The sequence below is a fragment of the Stegastes partitus genome, unplaced genomic scaffold (assembly GCF_000690725.1).
Source record: "Stegastes partitus isolate 25-593 unplaced genomic scaffold, Stegastes_partitus-1.0.2 Scaffold565, whole genome shotgun sequence".
In the NCBI taxonomy this organism is placed as follows: domain Eukaryota; kingdom Metazoa; phylum Chordata; class Actinopteri; family Pomacentridae; genus Stegastes; species Stegastes partitus.
In genome coordinates, this window is record NW_007578296.1 from 335743 (window position 1) to 344686 (window position 8944).

The 8944-nt window shown below is 41.5% G+C and overlaps 1 protein-coding gene across 6 annotated transcripts in view; it reads left to right on the plus strand.

Moving 5' to 3' along the window:
- Window positions 1–8944, plus strand: part of LOC103362261 (thyroid hormone receptor beta) — a 143361-nt gene that overhangs the window by 83745 nt on the left and 50672 nt on the right. For all 6 annotated transcript variants that reach the window (XM_008288565.1, XM_008288563.1, XM_008288569.1 and 3 more), the window contains one exon: window positions 8163–8229. The gene's annotated coding sequence lies outside the window, so the exon portion shown is untranslated. The remainder of the gene's footprint in view (window positions 1–8162; window positions 8230–8944) is intronic.

An 8944-nucleotide genomic window follows, 5' to 3' on the forward strand; every position in this document is an offset into this window, starting at 1 on the left:
TCGCAATGCGGCTCTCAGCTTCTTCGAGCCGAGTCTGCAAAGCACTCACTGTGTTCTTCAGTTCTGTTGTGTCCGATTTAATTATCGACACGTCGCTCGCCACTTTGTTCAAAGTCGCGCTCATTTTTACAATTTCAGCAAAGAGACCTTCGTTGCTGTTTTCCTGGTTTACTTCAACACTAGTGGGGCTAGCAGGGTTAGCTTCCATGACGGCCGTGGTCTTCAAGCGAGTTTGCACACTTCGTTTTCCCTGTTTCATTGTGTTGTTCAGGCTGGAGTGACAGTTTTTAATTTAGGCTGTGTCGAAACACTAACCACTTACTACCGAATTTAAACTTTCATGGAGAGCTTCATAGTTTAATGTTAGTAATTGTAGACGGAGGACGGGAGCTCCTCTAAAGTGCCGCCATTCCCAGGTCCTCCTCACGTGACTCCTCTCCTTGAAAATGTTTTTGATCTGACCCACAAGTCCTGATTGCTCATGTAACCCTGGAACATGTAGTCATGACTAATGATGTCCCGATCCGATCCCAGAGAGCACGATCAGGGCCAGTCGAGGCATTGTTTAGCTATCAGTGTTAGTATGAGCCTCAGCCCGATCCGCCGTCACACAAATGTAAAGGGAGAGCTTAGACTGTGCACATTATGACATAGATATGTGACATTGCCTCATGGATAAAAGTCTAAACATCTGAAGTGCTTAAAACATTTGCACAGTCCTGTACATCACACCAAAATACGGTCTGTTAGGTTTTTATTCATCACATTTATTTCCTAGAGACTCTGCTTTAAATGTGCGTATTGGTATCATAGGCTCTGTTGTTTATGATGCTGTGAATCTGCGGTTAAAATGAGATGAGTGTATTGCTCATGACACCACTGTTGCAAATGCTGATGTAACTGAGTTCATTTTGAGTCAGGCAGAAGAAAAAAAAACTGCAGAAGTGAAAGTGGTTGAAGCCTTCCTGGGTGGGGTGTCATGCTCACAGTGTTACCTTAAGTGCTCCTCTCTCCTCCTACACTGAAACACTTGAACACTGCCCTTGACCATGGCACTGGCCTTAGATTTGGAAGGAGGATGGAGAGCTCAAAAAAAAGACTGGAATGGGTTTTAGATGGTGAAACAAAGTTGAGCTGCATGATGTTTTCTTTAGTGGAAACTTTCACATCCACCACAAAGTCAGCTGCTGCCGATCAAGCTAATTAATGACCTTATGTAATGTTGTCGGACAGCCGCAGTATAAACCTCAGCATCCATTTTAATCACCGTCTAAGCCTGATGCTCTCTATTTACATAATATTTTGTTTTCTTGTTCATCATTGAATAAACAGAAGGGCATCCTGTGTATATTTTTACCTGATTGGACTGAAGAGAATACGCCGAGGTGATGTGGAGCATTTGAACATTTGGTAACCTGCAGCCACCCACAGAACCCACAAAGACTCATCAGGTGCCCGAAGCGCAGCAACAACAGCAGCAACGCTCCTGTAAACAAGTGGACAGAGGCTCCTCTCGCTGCAGGAAAGGTGGAGTGATCATCCCCTAAGCCCTGGTAGCTAATGCGAGCAGCTTCAACAGAAACTACACAGCATGAGAAACGTAGGAGCAACAGCACCGCACTGCTGCTGGTGAGCTTCATAAACCAACAGCTTTAGTGCTGCTGATATCAGATGATTGCATTCTTTAAAGCTGCACTAAGTGTTATATTTACATAAATTAGTTGACTGTTATGTCACTCAAAATGGAGAATCCCTGATGAAATATTACCTCGCTGCAGTTTTACTCAGCTCTTTGGAGGGTTTTAGCTTCTTTAGACTTGTTGGTTGGGTTTTGCTGCCCACAAATCCCCTGTAATCAATTCTAGTTGTTCATCAAGAAAGCTCAGATTTTTCTGTATGCTACCTGCTCAGGAGGAAAGAGCAGCAATGTGGCCTAAAAACCGATTCATGCTGCTTTAAAGATGCTCTCCTGTTAGCATGTCTGTGTTGTGTGATGAGGACACATCTTGAGCCCAGTCAACAACACTGCCGAGTATTTCCGTATCATAGTTTCGTTCAAACATGTAACGCTGGACTTCTCCAATACAACCACTCACCATTCTGTAGCATAGAGCAGCTTTACAGTGTTTGAGCAGAATCATGGGTGAGCTGCTGTGCTCGAGCTGCAGCGAGTAGCACAGGCTGGGTGGAGAGAGGCATAGATCTGCACAGTTTGGATAAAACAAAATCTCAGCCATTATGCTACAGGAATGGAATATATTCATGGACAAACGTATGAATATGTAGAGATTAAGGTTGAGGAAGAACTTGACACACACTGTGCAAAAGTTTTAGACACACCTCCTGTTGCCTTTACCTCCTGAAAACTAAATACGTTTCTGTTTCATTTTTGTCTTGCATCGATCTTTTTCTGCATCTTGTCTGAAGCGTTTCGAGGCTGCAGCTGTCGCAGTCTTTTGTTGTGTGCAGCTGTTTACAGAAGCTGATCCACTCACCTGTTCGCTGTCTGGATTTAGCTCAAGAGGAGAGGCTGGAGTGATATTTCTTTAGTGAACCTCTAGAGGATGATTCAGATGGAGTACCGACATTAATCCTGGAATCTGACTCATTCTGGCACCATGAAAAAGATCGCTGAGTGAGAGTCAGTTCATGGTCACGGCCATGTTAGCTCCACATTCACATCCACATTGGCGTAGCTTTTATATGTGTGTTTGTCAGTTAGTGCATTTTTATAGTTTGATTCGTTGCCTTCCTGTGAATTGTAAATGAAATTAGTCTGTAAATTGTGTTTCTTCCTTTAACTGGGAATGTCAGATAGTATTAATGGCAGACACAGAACATTGCAGAGTCCAAAATGCATCTCGTTGAAGGTCGTGCAACAGGTTGAGCTCGTTAATCAATTTGTCAGAAAGAGATTTCGAGCAGAAATTTTCATCAGTCGAGTGCTGCAGTGTGTGATTGTACACATCGATGAATCAGACATTATTACAACAATAATTACTTTAATTGTCAATCTTTCACTTTATTTTGTTTTTAGTCACTGACAAACATCGACACACTATTGTCATAGTTCTTATTTTCAAAGGTTACTTCTTTGCAGCACTAAAAAATGGTCATTAATTGTTTTTTTTGTCATAGTTTTTTAAAATACTTGGCAGGTGGATTATAACAACGATCTTTTTGCCTCAGTTCTTTTGTGGATTTAGTCTCTGTCTGCTGTCTCTTGGTGTAATCCAGACATGATGTTGAGATCAGGGCTCTGTGGGGGCAGACCATCTGCTGCAGGACGCTTCATTCTTCATGTGGCTGGAGATGGATATTTATGACTGGTTGTGTGGTTGGACTGGCGTTAGGGACTGATCAGATGCCTCACTGATGATGTGGTACGATGGACAGAATCTAAACAGCTAGAGTACCGTACTGTCTGGTGCTAAAGCTCACGTTTTGTATATGCACTAAAGACAAGAGATGCTGCAGCACCATCCAGAGGACTAATTCCTGCGAGTTAATCGTGAAATAATTTGAGGGTGAGTACACGCTACTAATCAGACTGGAAACATGAAGTCGGAACTCGCAAGTTGGGATCACAGGCACAAAAAGGCCTTGCATTCATTAAGTTTCCCGCAGACCACTTGACACACCCCTGAGGAAAATGCTGAGGAGGAGCTGTGCCCTGCCACCCTCTACTTAACCATTTACAACCATTACAGCTCAGCCCGTCGACACCCATTTAGACGTCTTTTCTAGACTTTCTCCAGGCCCAGACACAAAGTCTGAATGTCGTTTCTATCTCACTTTTCTTCCATATAACCCGTTTGTACGTTTAGCTCACTGCACTGGAAAAGATGAAGATGACTAACAGCAAAAGTGGATGCTGAAAATGTGCGTCACATCGTCAAATATAACTCACATCACCATGGAAACTGAGTGTATCGTTGGGTGTTTTTTTTCACAACTCCGTCTCTCTCTCTCAGACACACTCACACACACTTTTTTTTTTTCATCCCTCTCCTTGTGTCTTTCTTCACCAAAGAAACATACACACATATTTCTAAGTGGATCACAGTCCAGAATGGCTTGTTGGTAGAAAATATTTTAAAAACAGCTTTATTAGTGTGTGTACATGTGTGCGTTCGTGCATGTGTGTGTGAGTGTGTGTGTGTGTGTGTGCGTATGTTTTCATCTATGAAAATAACGTAGCATGCCTAAACTGCGGCGTGTTAACGTTTCAACTCCTGGAATCAGTTTTCAGCCAACAACATAAACAACATTCTCCCAATCAGTGGTATGTTTGACCTATTGGCTGCATTTAAATTATAATTAGTTACATGTTTATTTTATTGTCGGTTTTCTGATGCTCTTAAACTAAAATGCTGGTATGTGAGCACAAGCAAGGAGAAGCTACTGCAGGATAACAGACTGTCTTCTGACACATATGTATATTAATATTGACTTTATTTAGAAATCATTGAATGCTTCGTAAAGATATAAAATGAATGGATGTAGATAAATATATGCATGTAAATAATTGGTCATATAATGTAAAGTAAAGTCGGCATGTGCTGGTATTAGACTTTATCATCAACACAAACACTCACATAATGACAGTTAGCCAGCTGTCATGTGCAATAAACCCAACTGCATTTCATTCATGCAACTGTTCTTAAATTTGTGTTCTTAGTATCGTTGTGTTCTTCGGTTTTTCTTGTTTATATTGTGTATATGTAGTGTATATACCTCGCCTCTTTCATTTATAGTTGTGTTTGCTTGCTTTTCTTTTTGTCACTTTGCTCTGTGACGTTGCAAATTTCTCCTCATGGGACTAATAAATGATATTTAATTCTATGACACAGAAATAATGAGATTAAAACAAAATTGTACTAAAGAGCAGAAAAACATAAAACAATAAAAATGTTCAAGACCGTTCTGAAAACATACACATGCAGGGAGTTTGGTCACTTCAGAGACTGAAGGGGGGACCGGACTCTGAGGCGTTTTTAATTTGGTGGAGATTTAATGAAGAGCAACCACAGTAATCATTTAAACTTTAAAATCTGCTGTCATACATACAGATAACAGTGCAGGTGGCTCTGAATTCGTGTAAAACTCATTCTTTTGTCATTTTTTGGCGGGTGAACATCTCCTTTCAGCGTTTCTCTGCAGGTTTGGTGACCCAAGACAAATCCATTCTTAGTAGATGGAATATTTAATCAGACAGTGAAGTCAGGGTGGATTTCAGTAATGACTAGTCATCAGTGTTGTCAGAGTAGGTGGCCTTCAACCCCGTTGGCCTACTTTTTATTTAACTGGCTGGTAAACGATAGTTGTAGGCTGGCTGGGTGAATTTGGGAGACTATCTTCTACTATTTAGGTGGTTTACACCAATGAAAATGTGACTTGAGTTATTGCGTGACTCCTGTTATGTATCAGTTTAACGAGCTCGTCTCATGATTTTGCTGAAACACAAGACTGGAAAGAATCAGTTACTTTCTTCCACATTTTAGTGAAGATAACAAAATAATACTTACAGCTTAATAAAAGCACATTTGGCCCATAGAACATACAGAATGTGAACATAAAGAGGAGACAGATACAGACAAGCTAAAAGAAAACATGGTAGGAGCTGAGTCATCCCAGTGATGTAGTTTGTCAGCAATATGACTTGTTTGTACTTCTGAGACAACCTTTGCATTAAAGGTGAGGCAGGCAGTATTTTCTGTGTCATCATTTGACTAAAAGTCCATCTTAACATTGCATCATGTTGTAATTCAAGTGGTCTGAGAGGAAACTGCACTTCAGCACCTCATCCTGGCTCTGTTTTTAGGTTTTAGAAGTTCTAGCCAAGTTAGTGATTTTAGTCAATCGCAGGTCCACAAATGTATGTTGAATGAAGCTCGTCTGGTGGGACGGGCTTCGACCAGAGAAGGAAAGCTGCACGAGGAGGCTTTCACATCCTGGGGTTATTTTTGTTTTGTTTGTTTGAGCGTTTTCCAGATTTCTGCCCACTGCAGCTTTAAGATGTTAAATAAACTTAGCTAGGTTTTAAAAAGCACTTTACAATGTGGTTCTCATTAACAAATTCTCTGTCACACACACACACACACACACGTTTACATCATGACAGTGAACACAAAACTATTTTCCCGTTAGCTTGTTGCAAGTGGTTTTTGTAAGTTTAAACCTTCAGATTTTCAAACCATACAACAGATGATGAGTCCAACTTTCCAAAGACAAAAGCGAGCGCTTCTACAGATGATGAAAACACATCTCTGAAGGTGAATTTCAAGCCTTTTCCTCTGACCTTTTTGTCTTGGAACCTTCTTGCAAACATGCTGAGCTGGTTGAAAGTCACTCTGAAATAGTTAAACATAAGCGTAGAACAAATGCATTGATAATTGATCATAGCATAAATCCATATAACATACAAATAAGCAACAACCTCAGAGCTCACAATAGATTTTTATTTTAACTGAGAACCTTGCAATTAGTGGACAACTCTGTCACCTGAGCCACGGCCGACTCTTTGTGTGCTGCCAGAACAACAAGACCTTCTTCCGACAGCCTGCCGTTAGTTCTTGGTTTCGAGCCTTACCATGTCAGAGATTCTCCAACCCTGTCATCTGGCTTTTGTCAAAGTCACTCAAGTCTTTACATTCACCCATTTCTCCTGCATTAAACACGTTGACAGCTGGTCATTTCTGACTCCCAGTATATTCCAGACCTTGAAATTCAGCATTGTTACACAAGTGGTCAAATGTTTTAGCTTTCAAAAATAATGCTATAAATGCATTTGACTTATCAGTTAACTTAATTAAAAGGGCAGAAAGAAAAGGAGTCGATCAGATCAATGTTTGGTTTAACCATGCTTTGCATAAGATGACATCCCCTCTTCTAGACATGATTGTGCATCAGTGGTGTCACCTTTGGCACCATTTAGATCATGTCATGTGAAAAAAAAATGCACATTTGTTTCAGTTGTGTCAAACTGGACTGTACAAGCAAACTGCATGTTTGGCAACACAATTTGCAATGACAGAAGAAAGCTTTAACCAGCTGAGACTGAACACAGTAACCAGCCTCTGCAAGTGAATGAGTTCATGCAAATGAGCCCCAAAGAGAATATGAAGCAAGCAAACATGTAAATGAGCATTACTAACAAATAGGACTTGATTATGTTGTACTGTTTTGGATAGACAATATTATTAAAACAATTATTGCCTGTCAGATGAAAGTGTGGCGCTACAATTCCCCCAGACGAGTTGCAAATGTGCGTGCACGCATGCACAGACAGCGCATGCAGAGAGGAAAAGCATTCCCATTAGAGCGCCCATTAAGTCTGATTACAAGTGATTACCGTCTGTCGGAGAGAGATGACCAGTCCCGTCCTGCCACTGCATTAATGACAAATGCGTTCCTTTCTCTCTCTCATCATAATCAAACCACCTCCTGTTTTCTGTTTTTTTTGGTTTTGTCTCACTCCCTTGAGATCCCTCCATGAACTTAACAAACCCCAGCGTTCACTTCTGCTTCCCTGCACGTGTTGTTTTGTCACTGTTGTTTTATTTATAACCGTTTTCCTCTCAAAATGCCGTTCTCGACTTCAGGGGCTGACACAACACAAGAAACATACGTTGACTCATTTGAGGGCAGCCGGTCCAAAGGGTAAAAGAGATTCACGCTGGGAATTCTCTGCCGTTGCTGCCGCGTAGGGGGAAGTATTTGTGGTCACAACCACACGTGGCTTCCACCTGAGGTTAAGCACATTTTAAAGTTGCTGTGGGAGTTGCTTTTCTGAGGGTAGTGCTGCATATAGGTCGTCTTTGCCGGATGTCTTGTCTGACTACATCCTGCTGCACAGACTCAGCACAAAAAGGTTTAAAACTGATGTTGCATTTTACCGAGACATGCTATCCTTATTTCAGAGCAGTGGTGTAAACACTGCATATACCTGGATTGCAGGTGTTTTTAATGTCTTTGCCTTTTAAACTTTAAAACCCACCCGAAGCCTTGGGTGAATTTTTAATGCCATGGCAACATGTTTGTGATCGTCTCTACCCGTCCTATGGACCTACAGGTTTTCATAGCTGGACTGTGATTTTCATCTCGGGTGCTCATTAGTCTGACCGGACTGTGTGTGTGTGTGTCTGTGTGTGTTTTTGTAGGTGTTTCTCTTGGGGAGCTCAGCGGCTCCTCAGTGCTGCCCGGAGTCAGACTTCACCACTTCCTCTGGTAAGACCTTCATGTTGCTCAATTCCACACAGTCAGAGTTGTGCAGCCTGCAGAATGCCAATACACAGTGTGTGTCTGCACTGGATCATCCCTGCTGTGGCCAGGCACACACACACACACACACACACACACACACACACACACACACACAGTTCCCAGAGTGCCAAGAAGTTGCAAGTCATGATGTAAATGTAATGAAGCTCAAGTCTTTGTTTACGTCCCAGACTAAATCATTATGTGCCAGACTGGTTGATCTGCTGTTTGCTCTGTTTGTTGTCTTTGGGTTTGATAGCTGCAGACTCCGTGTGTGTGTTTCTCTCTATGTGTGTAGAGAAGTCATAGTGCTGGGCAATACTATTACATAGTACAATTAAAGAAAGGTAATTATTCTCCGGTGCTGATAGGATGAATGTACAACGATCACAAACAAAATGATAAAAATGGTGTTCATTGAAATAACGGTGTTCCACTGAAAGTATATGTATGAGCTGGGACATTAGACTTTTGTAAAGCGATGCCACTATATGGGGCTTCTCAAGTAGTCTGATTATCGATAGTCCATCAGGTTTTGGGGCTTTTGGGGGACACTTGGGGGCAGCAGAAACACTGACACATTAAAGCTTTGCTGAACTTGATAGAAAAACAATACTTAATTATGCTGCAAGAAAGAAAAAGAAAAACCCACAGTGGTCACAGAAATAACTTGAATCTGACA